Consider the following 13232-nt stretch of genomic DNA (forward strand, 5'->3'; position numbering starts at 1 on the left):
ATTAAACTATATTGACTATAAAAAAATGTTGAAAATAATTTTATTATAATTTTTATTTTTATTTTGATAATATAATATAAATAATGTACCGCGAAGATTTTTCTGGAATTAAAGATGGAAAAAATAATAAAACCAAAATTTCTCAAATTGAATTGACGAAGGATGATAAAACTATTTTCCGTTTGGATCTATTCAATTCTAGTTTAGAGTACTTTCATTATCAACCAACTAATCTAATTTGATTACAATAAATACAAGATAAGTTAAATCCGAAAATAACATAATTTATATTTAGTGTGCAAACTAAATAATGATGTTTTGGAGTTATGACAAGTCTTTAATCAAATAAATTTATTTTGCAAGTTATATGCATTCAATGTTGCTAACATTTTCCACAAAATTGTTATCTCATTATTATTATTTTTTATTTTGTAAGTTTCAATCAATTAAAAATGTAAAAATAGGACCGTTTTAACTCAAAATAAAAATGACTTAAATTGAGAATTCTCGTTGATAACCATTTAAATAGAAACGGAGTTACAGGGGTGTTTATCGGTTCGGTGCAGAACTCAATATCAATTGCACCAATTAGGTATGTACCATGGCAATGTACTATTCTACAACTAGACTACATGTGTTTTTCTTTCTTTTCTCTTTTATTATTCAATTTGGATCAAAATATTCTAATTTGATTATTTTGAACTTTTTTTAGGGAGAGGATTTGTTGTCCTAAGTGAAACTGTCTTTTTCTGTCTCATTTATCAAAACGATGTAATTTTGATAAATTAGACAAATAAAAAATTATATATAAAAAATAAACCCTAAATTTAAATTCTAAACCTTAAACCCAAAATTTAAACTCTAAACTCTAAATCTTAAACCTTAAAAAATTATATATATGACATTTTATTTTAATATTTAAATTTCTCTTTCCTCTCTCTCTAAGTGGGACATTATCTTTAGGATAGTAGATCCGAATTCTTTTTTTTAAGCTAAGTTTGGAAGAATAAATAATAAAAAATGAATTCAGTTTTCGAGTTTAAACTAAAACTCGAAAATCAATTCGAAAACCGTATTTGAATTCGAATTGGTTTGAAATTCGATTCGAAAACCAAAAACGAAATTCGAATTCGGTTTATTCGAATTTGCTGAATTCGAATTTAGTATATTCACTTCAGACCAAATATTGAACACCCCTAACAACAATATAATATTTTAGTCTTAAAAAATACACTTAAAGATGTATAATTTCTGAATATATTTTTTTTTTTCAAACTAGGCTGTTAATGCACATTCTAAGTCTATTCACAAAATAAGGCAAGTTCGTCCATTTGAAATAGTTTAAAATTTAAATTATGAATAAAATATAAAATAAATTAATTTACCTCATTCGATGTACATAAATGTTTAATTTAAATATAAAAATCGAAACTAAAATAATATATAATACATGAGAAAATAATTTAAAACTGTAACAAATCAAAATCACATAACTTATTGATTGTTTGAGCTGGAATTCAAATAAACCACACTCATAAATCTTTTAAATATTTACTCAATCTGTGTTTTAAATTACCTCAAAAATATTTAAAATATTAATACTATTTTCTTTAATTAAACAAAAAAAAAAATCTTATATAATTATCTTGTTAGGTTATGAGTTAGATCGTAGGTTCTATATACATTTATTTAAGTTATATATATATATATAAATAAATATGAAATTTGACCTGTCTTAATTTATAAATAATATTATTATTTATAATAATATTAAAATAATATTTTGAATTTTTAAATTAAAAATAATTCAAAAAAAGGTGAAAGATCATTAATTATTATGATAATTAAACCTTAATTATAAAATTTAAATAAAAACATAAAAATAATTTGAGGTTAAAATATTATATTTATTTTACCCAAATTAAACTAAAAAATGTTGAAATTACGTGGCTTTAAACAATTAAAGAAATATCTCAAAAAATTTTATTATTTTTCAAAAAAAATTTATAGAAGTTTTGGTGAAAAAAAATGAAAAAAATGGATTCAATTCGATTTCAAATAACCTTTTTATTAAGAAAAACTAATAATCGGGTGTAGCCGAAAATGAAAAATTAAATTGCAGCAGAATTCTAGGCCATCAGATCAGCGCTGAATTTTCATCCAGCGCCTAGGAATCAACCACATTTACCGAATGTAGCTAAGCAAACGCGCACCCAGTCCGCACAGGATCGACTAACGAACCGCTAACCCCATTAGCCCGATCGCCTAGACGCAGACGGATATCCAACAGAACGCATAACAACGCGTTCATTAAATCAAAACGACGTCGTTTTAGATGTCTTCTTCGCCGATGTAGGGAGCTTGCCGGAATCGCGATCGATCATCGTCGATCCTTCTAGAAGCTCTATCTACACCTACAGTTGATCATATACTCTGATATTTTAACCTACGTGATCACCTTATCCTCGCCTTCAATAGCCATATACATAAGATCGCCACCTTAACCTAGAACTAGGCTGCCACGAATGAAGATAGAATTAGGGATAAGATCTCCGATGATCAAATTGAACTTGAATTCAACCTCCTCGATTGACCTAGTATATATACCCTCTAAGTGATCCTCTATCAATCCATCAAGCAATCAACACACTTACATCCTAAATTAAAGATTTAAGAATCCGACCAAAAAAAGATTTTTTTGGAAATCTTCTCCGGTGATCAAATCTTTGATCCAAGTTTTGGAAAAGCTTCCAACAACCCTAGGTGTGTTCTCCATCTGTTGGTATGCTTCCACATCTGTTGAATTTCAATTTGTGATTGAAAATTAGATTTTTCTAAGTTTGATTGATTTGATATGTTCTAAGGTTCAACTGTATGATTTCTTTGTTTAGAATCAATCCCTAAATGTCATGTGAACTTTTAGTTGAAAGAGATTTGATCAAATCACCCATAAACGAAAAAATAGAAAATTGGATTAAAATTCTAGATTATTTTGAAATTCATGTTCTTGAGTTTTAATCTTAATTTTTTTTTATTCAAATAGTTTCTAAACATGTTTGTAAACATGATAGGATGATTTCCAGATCACTGTAACATTATCTCGATCATGTTTGATCAAATTGATTTTTTTTTTAAAAGTTTGAATTTCATCTTCAAAAGTTGTTATAGTGATGCTATGAAGTTCTTGTTTTGGTTGTGTTCAGCTATATTCATCATTTCAAAGCTAATGAAACAAAAATTAGACCTTGAGATGGACTAATTCAAAAGATCTCAAATTCAGACCTAAAAATGGTTTTTAAAATTAATCTTTGTATAGATCGATTGATCGTGATTAGAGTTAGGGCTTTTGTTCCTACAATCATATGAGTGGATTGCAACTTACGGATCGTGATTCCATGATCTAATTTAAAAGTTATAAGACCCGCAATTCTTGACCAAATCAAGAACACTCAGTCCTATTGGGGGGATGAGGACCGAGAATCTTAGCTAAGACCGAGACCAATGACCGATCGATATTATTGAGTCGAGGATCAGTGTTCTTGAGCTAGGACTGAGGATTATGAACGATGTTCATGAGTAAGGACAGAGCACTCCCTTTAGCTTAGGACTGATTTTTCTAACATAGGACCGAACATTCTCTTAGCCTAGGATCGAGGACCTCCTAACCCTAGGACCGAAGTATCAGACCGACAAACTTGTCATTGGAGTAAGCCTCCCATGCCTAGGACCGAGTAATCCGAGTTCGGGACCGACCGAGCCCTCCGAACTCATGGATCTATGCTCTCTAGCCCTAATTCAGACCTCCCCGGTCTAGATCGAGCCTGTTTGAGCCCATATCGTCAAAACCGGACCTAGACCCTAGGACTCCTGTCCTAAGGATTGTTTGGTTCCACTTTTCAAAACCCAAAATTATTTTTGTAATATTGGAACCCTAATTCATTTTCAAATAATCCTAAAATATCAGAAATTGATATTTAAATATTTCTAGGATATTTCCTAAACAAATATTTTGGTTAAGGCCCCGTTTGGAATTTATTTTTAAATTCTAACACTTTTCTAAAAAAATCAGTGTTTTAACTCAATTTTATATCAACGCAATCGTAGGTACGCCCTTTTAAAATAATGTTCTTAAAAAAAATGTTTGACACGCAAATCAATGTTAAAACGCATCGAACCTCGAGGCACTTCGTGATCCATCGTATTTACACGTGTCAATGACACGTGCTAAGTTACCGACCAAGGGAATTCCTAGGGGTTACATATATAATTTTATTTGAGTTTGATCTATGAAAATTTATTTATGTTTGAAGTTATTAAGTTCTTGTAAAATTTCTATCATATTAGTTACATTATAATTATTACATTATTAAATATATTTCTTTTTTTTCAATATGTTTGTATTATTATTTAGAGATGATTTTGGGGACATAATACAAACACACAATCTAAATATGGGTGAGACGAATGTGTAACAACCTCATCGTCGCCTTATTCTGCAACATTTTTGTTTGGAAATAGAACATAATATACGTACGCGTCGTCATTTGAGAAGTAAGTTGAAGAAGTCGTATCAAAACGAATGTGAAATTTTTTGTTCACAATAAAACTTAAAAAAAAAACAAAACATGAATATTTCAAGTATAAGAGGAATTTGTGCTTATTTTCAGCACTAGTTAACTATTTTTAACATTTTAAACGATTTTAGATATTTATAGTGTAAATTCAAACAAAAATAAATATAAATGGAGCAATTTTAAACAAAAATAAATTAAAAAGGAATAATTTCAAATAAAAATAAATTTATAAAGAACCATTTCAAACAAGATTACGTATAAAAAGATATTTTAAACTTATGGATGTAATATTATACTTATTATCTTTTTTTAATTATTTTGTTTATGGTGGGTTATTTTAGTTACAAATATAATTATATATATTTAAAAAAATAATATATATAATATTTATTTGATAAATTAAATACTTTAATTAATAAAAATGGCAAAATTAAATAATGAGTTATTTGAAATTAATTTAATGAGTTATTTTTTTTTATTAATTTTCAAATAAGTCCATCCTCAACAAATCCTTGTGTTATTTGGAATTTTAAAATGTTATTTGAATTAAGTAAATAAAGTATAATGTAATTAATTATATAATAAATGATTTAAATATAATCTGAAATAAGCTATCCTAGAGTTATTTATGGGAAGGGCTAAATTCTAGACTACTAGTGTAATTATGGATGAACTATGTCTGAGTTTCACGTGACAACACTTTAATATTTGTCTATATATATATATATATTATCACGTGTTTTTCAAGATAAGTTTAATTTTTTAGCTAAATTAAAATACAATAAATAGACTTGTTTATTGATCTCAAAAAATGAAAAAAATAAATAAAATAGTGGCATAAGTAAATGGATAACTGATTGACCTCTAACTATCTATTTATTTTTATCATATAGTACTTTAAGAAAGTATTATAATATATACTTATTGAGTGAATTTCTATTTGGTTTCTTTGAGAACGAATAAAATGCAATAAAGTAATAGAAAGAAAAATAATCCGAAAATATTATAAAATATGTATATTACAAATATATTTAAATGAATGGCCTAAATCGTAATAGGACCACAAGAGAAAGTAATTGATGATTGGCTATTGACTAAAGAAACAAAGTCGAGCATAATTACCTTACTACCCTTACCTCTATTAAGTTACCCTAATCGATCATGGCTCTATCCTTACCCTTTATTGATTCTCCCGCCCAATAAAAGATATTATTTCATGATTGACCTAAGCCATACTGCTTCATGTCACACAAATTCTTTCATTTTTGTTTTCAAATAAAAGTTATGTTATACATTATGATAACATCTATAATTAAATATATCCATAAAAGAATATATATATTTTCAAAAATAGGTCTAGTTCCGTTAATGACTCCCTTGATTTCCATGGGTAAGTGGAGCTGTTTTTTTCCCAAGATATGTGTCAAAAGATTTCCTTCCTTATAAATAAATTTACCAATAAAAGAATAATTTTTTTTATAGCATAATAGACCTAGTTCCGTTAGTGGACTCCCTTGATTTCCATGGGTAAGTGTCATTTTTCTTTGTAATCACCACTTATAATTAGATTTAAAATAAGCTTCACCATATTAGATAGTGTCAATGGTAATGCTTCATAAAATGTGCTATTATCTTCAATGGATAGCAATCCTGAATACTAATAGTTCATTATGGATTTATTAAGTCAATGTGGAATTAGACCTAACTTTGGTATTTGGAATATTTTCAAAAATACTTTTTGTTCACCGTCTCAAATTTTGCTCAAATTCCTTCAAAGTTTGCTTCATTCATTTTTCTCCATATTGCCCAACATTTATTGAGAATCAAAGACTTTTTGAAGTGGTGATAAAGTGATATAGAGTACCTGTCTTCTGCAATTCATCAATAGTTAAGTGAGGACAATATTCATTTTAGATGCCACACTGAATTTACAATGAATAAAGAGATGTTACACTCTTTCGCATGTAGACTAAAAAAAGGAGCAATCATTTGAAACATTCAGGGTCGGTCTTCGTGTAAGCCCGAAAAGCTTTGGGGTAAGCCCGACAAGCTCTCGGGCAAGAGTAACTCACCCCAAGACAACCCATTTATTTCAAATAGTAAGATATTTAGTCAAATTTATTGTATTTTTAAACATAAAATATTGTAACGATTATTTGGTTATTGGTTCAAATTTCAAAAAAAAAATATTTTTTTTATCAATTTTTTAAACTAGAACTATGGTAACAAAAAAATATCAACATTTTTTATTGTACCGGGCCTGGAGAACCAAAACTCGGGCCAACCCTGAAAACATTTATTTCTTTTCTTCAAATTTACAATTATTAGACCATTATTACAAGTTTTCCAAATGAAGTTATATTTGATGCATTTAACTGTTCCAAAGTAACTTTCATAAATTAGATTCAACTTACAATGAACATGAAGGTCTATGAGAATCTCTTGAATCATTGTCACAAAGAAATTTGAATCTCTATTTAGTTGTGGCCTAATAAGACTGTCCTTTCTATTAAAGAATTTAATTTTGAAAGCCAAATGTCATTCAAAACTGAAATATCTTTCTTTTATTTAACAACTCTTTTCCTAATAGTAAGTTATTCCAATTCTGTGAAGAAGAATATAATTTTCTTATTTATTGTATAATCAATTGGAAACCCTAAATAATTACTTTTAATATTGTTAATTGAAACTCCAATATTATTTGCAAATCAAATTTGTTAAGTATAAATTGTACTTATTTTTTTTTTTTTTTTATCAAGAATGGGTTTTTATTCGGACAATTTGTGGCCCACATATTGGGCCGTGCATTTTAACAATGATGTTACTTGTTCTATTATGGTATTTACAACATTTTCTCTACATCATTTTAATTAATGCAATTGAGTTTTTATTTTTTATAAAAAATGTTGGGTTTATTCAATTTTTTTAATCTCATATATATTTTTTTAAATTTTCTTTTATAAGTTTAAATTAATTAGTGAAAAAACCATTTCCTATGATTTAATTGTTGAAAAAATAAGTATTGATAAGTTAAATATATCTAAATTCAATTCTAGTTAAATATGGGATGATTATTTTTTATTTTGACCAAGGGTCTAATTTTGGTATGACTCCACTTTGATTTTGAGATTTTTGATCTCCGTGATAAAATTTATGTTACTCAAGCTACTTTAGGAAGTTTAGTAATAGGTTTTTTTTTTTTTTTTTTTTTTTTTTTTTTTTTTTTTTTTTTTTTTTGTTAGATATAATATTTTCGTTACAATGTATTCAAACTACAATATACTTTAAATAATAAAAATAAAGACATAAAAAAATTAACTATTTAAATATTTCATTTATTAAAACTGAACATAGTGCCATAATTAGACACAATATTAATTTTAATTTTTCAAAATTTTGAAATCCAAAATTTTAATAATGTTAGCGGTAAGTATTTCAAATCTATTTTATTTACTTTTTAGTTATATTTGTACAGTAATCAAATACGAATATTGAAAGTGGACAACAATATACCATCTTTTAGTTTAGTGACAACAATGAGTGAATATCCTTAGTCTCCTTAAAAGGTCCTGGGTTTGAACCCGTCAGACGACAAATTCTACGCCTAATTAAAACGATAGTTAGTCATTTTCATTTTAATGCTAAAGGGCTTGAGTTTGAGCTCTCCCACTCGATGCGAGGGAAAGTGTTTAAGTGTGTTTGCGGCTATGTGCTTAACCCCCTTTTGACCACATTTTTTCATCTCTTTTTCTAGGCTAACGACAATAAGAGATGGATATCCCCAGCTCCTTAAGAGATTGGTTAAGTGTGTTTGCGAGAGCTATGTGCTTAATCCTTTAGTGACCCAATTTTTTTCGGGAGTTGTGGCTGTGAGGTATCATGTTAGTTCAAAAAAATGGAAAAAAAATTAACTAGGGTATTGTATATTAATTAAAATATGTTAAAATTTTTCAAAATGCTCTTATAGTTCAGTTGGTTAGAGCACCCGTTTAGTTAGCGGGAGGTCTTGAGTTCAACTCTCAATAAGAGCAATTATAATTTTTTTTTAATTAATTTTCAAACATTTTTTTATATTAAATTAGTTAAAAACTAACTAAAATTGGTGAAATTATTCAAAACTAAATAAGGATGTTCGAGATAATTATGAAGTGTAATTATGGATTAATCCATTTGATTGTCAAACATGGCCACTCGCAGACACGTTATAAATGCATGTGGATGGATATCATTATTTTATAATGCCATCTTTTTTTTTTATAGCAAGTCAATATTTAGGTATATTGCATTAATAAGAGTAAAAAATATTAAAATGCTATAGAAGATAAGTACATGTATTAATTAATTTGATTTGACAATCTGTTAAAATAACTGATTAATTGTAAAAAAATAATGAATTTGAATTAAATTTATAAACACATCAATGATGAAACAATGTCCAATTAATTAGATATATAATAAAGAAAATTGATTGATTAGTGAATCATAAGAGAACAAAGAAGTTTTACATTAATGTAATGTTTGCAATGATATTGTACTTATGTGATGATTATAATTCCCCACAAGTTTAAAGATAATGTTTTAATTAATAATATATTTTTTTTAAATTTAAGTATATATTCTTTTATTAGTTATCAATGTATAGAATTTGTTTTTATTTAAAAAATTAATAATATTTAAAAAAAATAATGATTTTAAAAAAGGTGATGATATATTTTTTTAAAATATTAATATATAATGATAAAATAAAAAATAATAATTTAAAAAATATATCCTCTAAAATTGGTTAGTAGGAGATTGTATTTTACTTTGTGTTAAAATCAATGACTTGTGTAATATAAATTAATGTCACTACGTGAATGAGGAGATTCGTGAACTCTCCGCTGAAAAAGTTAATTATTAAATTCACATTATTAGCAAATTATTCGATATGTGTAAGGATGAAGAAATTGTGTCACGCCAGCGAAGTAGAGCTACATGGTTAAGAGTCGGAGATAAAAATACCAAGTTTTTCTATGAGATCTCTAATGCGTAAACAAGAAATAATGTGATTAATTTGATATCGATTAAGGGAGAAGTTCATTATAGTAAACATGAAATCTCTACGAGTATTGTCAAATTTTATAAGGGTTTGTTTAAGGAGTCATTTAATGTCAGACCTAAATTGAATGATAATTTTTTTGATTCATTTAGTACAATGCAAAAGGATATGTTGAATGCTCATTTTACGTTGGAGGAGGTTGAGGAAACCATTAAGGGATGTGAAAGTGATAAAGCGTTAGAATGCGATGCATTTAGTTTGTCTTTTTTAACAAGATGTGACAATTCTTAATACTTTAATTATGGAAGCAATTGATCATTTTTTTTTATGATTTTCATCATTTGATAAGAGTTGGAACTCTAATTTGATATGTCTCATTCGTAAATCTCCAAGAACTATTAATGTGAAGAATTTTAGACATATTAGTTTCGTTTCGTCATTCTATAAGATTCTCGCAAAATGTTTGACCAACAGATTGCGAAGAGCGTCAGAGATGATCGATCATATCTAGTAATCAAATGATGTTCATCAAATGTAATCAAATCTATGATGTCGTATTATTAGTCAATGAATGCATTGACTCAGCTAATTGAAGTGGTGAAAATGTGTGCTTTTATCAAGTTAGATATCAAAAAAAGTTTATGATCATGTCAATTGAGAATTTTAAATGGATGTAATGGACAAAATGAGAATGAGTGCGAAATGGATTGGTTGCATTAGATTTTGTCTCTATACAATTTAGTTTTTTGTCATTGTTAATGAGAGTTCTCATAGATTTTTCGAGAGCTCTAAAGAGATCAGTCAGGGTGATCCATTCTCTCATTTTTTGTTTATCAGTAGTATGAAAGATCTCTAAAAAATGATGGCTTCATAGAAAACTCAGGACTTATTCGTGGAGTGAGTTTTGGGTCAAGAAGATTTTATTTTTCCATATCACATTTTTTTCGCTGATGACACGTTTTACATGGTCCAGACTATCTATATGAATTTTAAACACTTTTATGATATTTTATGGTTATTCAGTGCATATTCTGGTCTTCGAGTTAATCTTAATAAGTTAGACATCTTTTTTTTCAAATTTTGTTTCGAATAGAAGAAGAATGGGGTTGACAAACGTGTTGGGGTTTAGAGTCAGTGGTCTTTCGTCAACATATATATCTTGGTATGCCATTAGGTGTTAAATTACGATCCAAGGTCTTTTGGAGTCTGATTATCACTAAAATAGAATGTAAACTATCTAAATGGAAAAGTAAAATAATCTCAAAAGGGGGTCAGCTAATACTCATTAAGAGTGTGTTGTCATCAGGCCCGACCCGGAGGGGTAGGCAGCCTAGGCCACGACCTAGGGTCTAGGACCAAAAAGGGGCCCATTTTTTTTATATATGCTAGGTATTAGTAAGGATTTTTAGTTTCTTATTCTTTAATTTTTTTTTATTATGTTAGATTTTTTGGCCCATGGCTCTATAGCCCAAATAGAGAAACAAACTAACACTATCAGAACAAAAAAATGAAAATCCTACTGTCTGTCTCTCTCAGTCTCTGTATCATACATCGACAACGAAACCGACAACAAAATAATTTCGACGGTGACTCTATTTCGCTGGGTTGAGCCTTGAGGTAAGGTTTAACCATTAAAAGTGAAAATTTAACATCATGGTTTGATTGTTATTTATTTTTATGCTTTGTTTTGAGATTGTGTATTTGTGTGGTTAAGCCGTAAAGATCTTTGAAAATAGTTTACTTGTTTGATGGCGCCGAAAAAATATTTATCTGGATATGAAAAACGAAAAAGAAAAGAATTAGAAGAACAATTTGTTAAATCTCAAAGTGGTGCGCTTGACAAGTTTGTTAAAAGAACAAAAAAGCTTCTGATAATAAAACAAGAGATTTATTGGTTAAACTAAAAATACTACAAGTTGCTTTACCTAGTTTAGATATGCCCGCTGCTGAAATTCTTGATTTTGTAATGTCAATAGATTGCTATCCTAATGTCTCTATTGTATATCGAATTTTACTAACATTGTCTGTTACGGTAGCTTCTGCTGAAAGAAGTTTTCTAAGTTAAAATTATTGAAAAATTATCTAAGATCTTCGATGTCTCAAGATAGATTGAATGGACTTGCTATTTTATATATTGAAAAATATTTGTTGGAATATATTGATTACGATACAATTATCAATGATTTTGCATCTAAAAATGCAAGAAGAAGTCACTTTCGTGGACAATTTATGTTGCATCTTTGTAGATATTGGAAGGTTATTGAAGTTCAACGGTGAAACACAAGTGAAGTTTATGTGTAAGGCCCCAATTTCGTGCTTTCGCCTAAGGCTTAAAAAATCTCAGGAACGACACTGGTTGTCATATATGCCCACATATATGATGTCGTTATTCATTCTCTCTAAGAGTGTGACGATGAAAATATAGAGAATAATGTGCAAATTTCTATGAGGATCTTCTAATTTATCGTTTTGTTATCTAATTAGTTAGGATAAATTTAAATGTTTTAAAGATAAAGGATGACTAGATATTCGAGATCTCATTTCTTTTAATAAGGATCTTCTATATAAAATATTGTAGTAAATTTGTAATTTAGTCGAATAGTCTTTGGGCATCGATAATGAAATGTAAGTATGATATTGATTGGTGTAAATGGTTCACCAAAATGTCTAATTATCCAACGGAGTATAGCATTTGAAGGGAAATTTATTATATATGGAAAAGTTTTCGTGAGTAGTTTAGATTCATTGTGGGGGATGGTTATTCGATTAGATTTTGGGATGACATTTGGTGTAGAGTAATAAGTCTAGCTACGTCATATCCTGAGTTTACTTCCATTGATATATGTAGAAAAGTCACAGTTAATGACATGTTTGATCCTCGGTCTAGTGATTTCGATAGCCAAATTATATATAGAAAGAGATTAAACATTATGGAAACTACATCCCATAATATAGTTTTACTTTTGGTAGGACGCAAACAAATGTCACCATCTAAACAAGACATTATGTGTTGACAAGATATTGATAGTTTCCATATGAGACATTGCTACAAGTTATTCGCTAACATGATTCCATTTAATTTTTGTTAGGAAAAAACTTTGGAAGTCAAAGATAAAATCCAATATCTTGTTCTTTGGATGAAGCGTTATTCATGGTGCAATTCTAACGGATGACATGTGCATGAAAATAGTTGTATTATAGCTAGTCATATGTGTCACGGAGTGGTTGAATCGACAACTCATTTACTTTTGCATTATCGAGGAATGACTAGAATTTAAAATCTTTTGTGGAGTATTACTATGATTCATTGAACGATGCCCGGGTCTGTAGGTAATTGTTGGGAAGTTTTTATTGATTTAGTTGATATGACATACCTACATATTTGAGTTACTATCTCAATTATTTTTTGGTGGATTATCTAGTGGAGAGAAATCGTCGAACTTTCAATGATCGTAGTCGTCCGATCATATCATTTATAATATTATTATTATCACGCTTTATGAGATCCGTTCAAGAAAGTTACGTTTTTCTCGAAAATTTACGAGCTCGACAACTTATTGATTACCGTTTTTTCTTATTATATATATATATATTTTTTCGTGTCATGTTTTGTCGTTATA

The 13232-nt window shown here is 28.3% G+C and overlaps 1 non-coding gene across 1 annotated transcript; it reads left to right on the forward strand.

The window, feature by feature from the left end:
• The first annotated feature begins 8531 nt into the window (after nucleotides 1-8531).
• TRNAT-AGU lies at nucleotides 8532-8605 on the forward strand. Its single transcript has one exon. It is a non-coding gene; the product is annotated as a tRNA-Thr (tRNA).
• Nucleotides 8606-13232: the final 4627 nt, after the last annotated feature.

Source organism: Impatiens glandulifera, chromosome 9 (assembly GCF_907164915.1).
Source record: "Impatiens glandulifera chromosome 9, dImpGla2.1, whole genome shotgun sequence".
Lineage (NCBI taxonomy): Eukaryota > Viridiplantae > Streptophyta > Magnoliopsida > Ericales > Balsaminaceae > Impatiens > Impatiens glandulifera.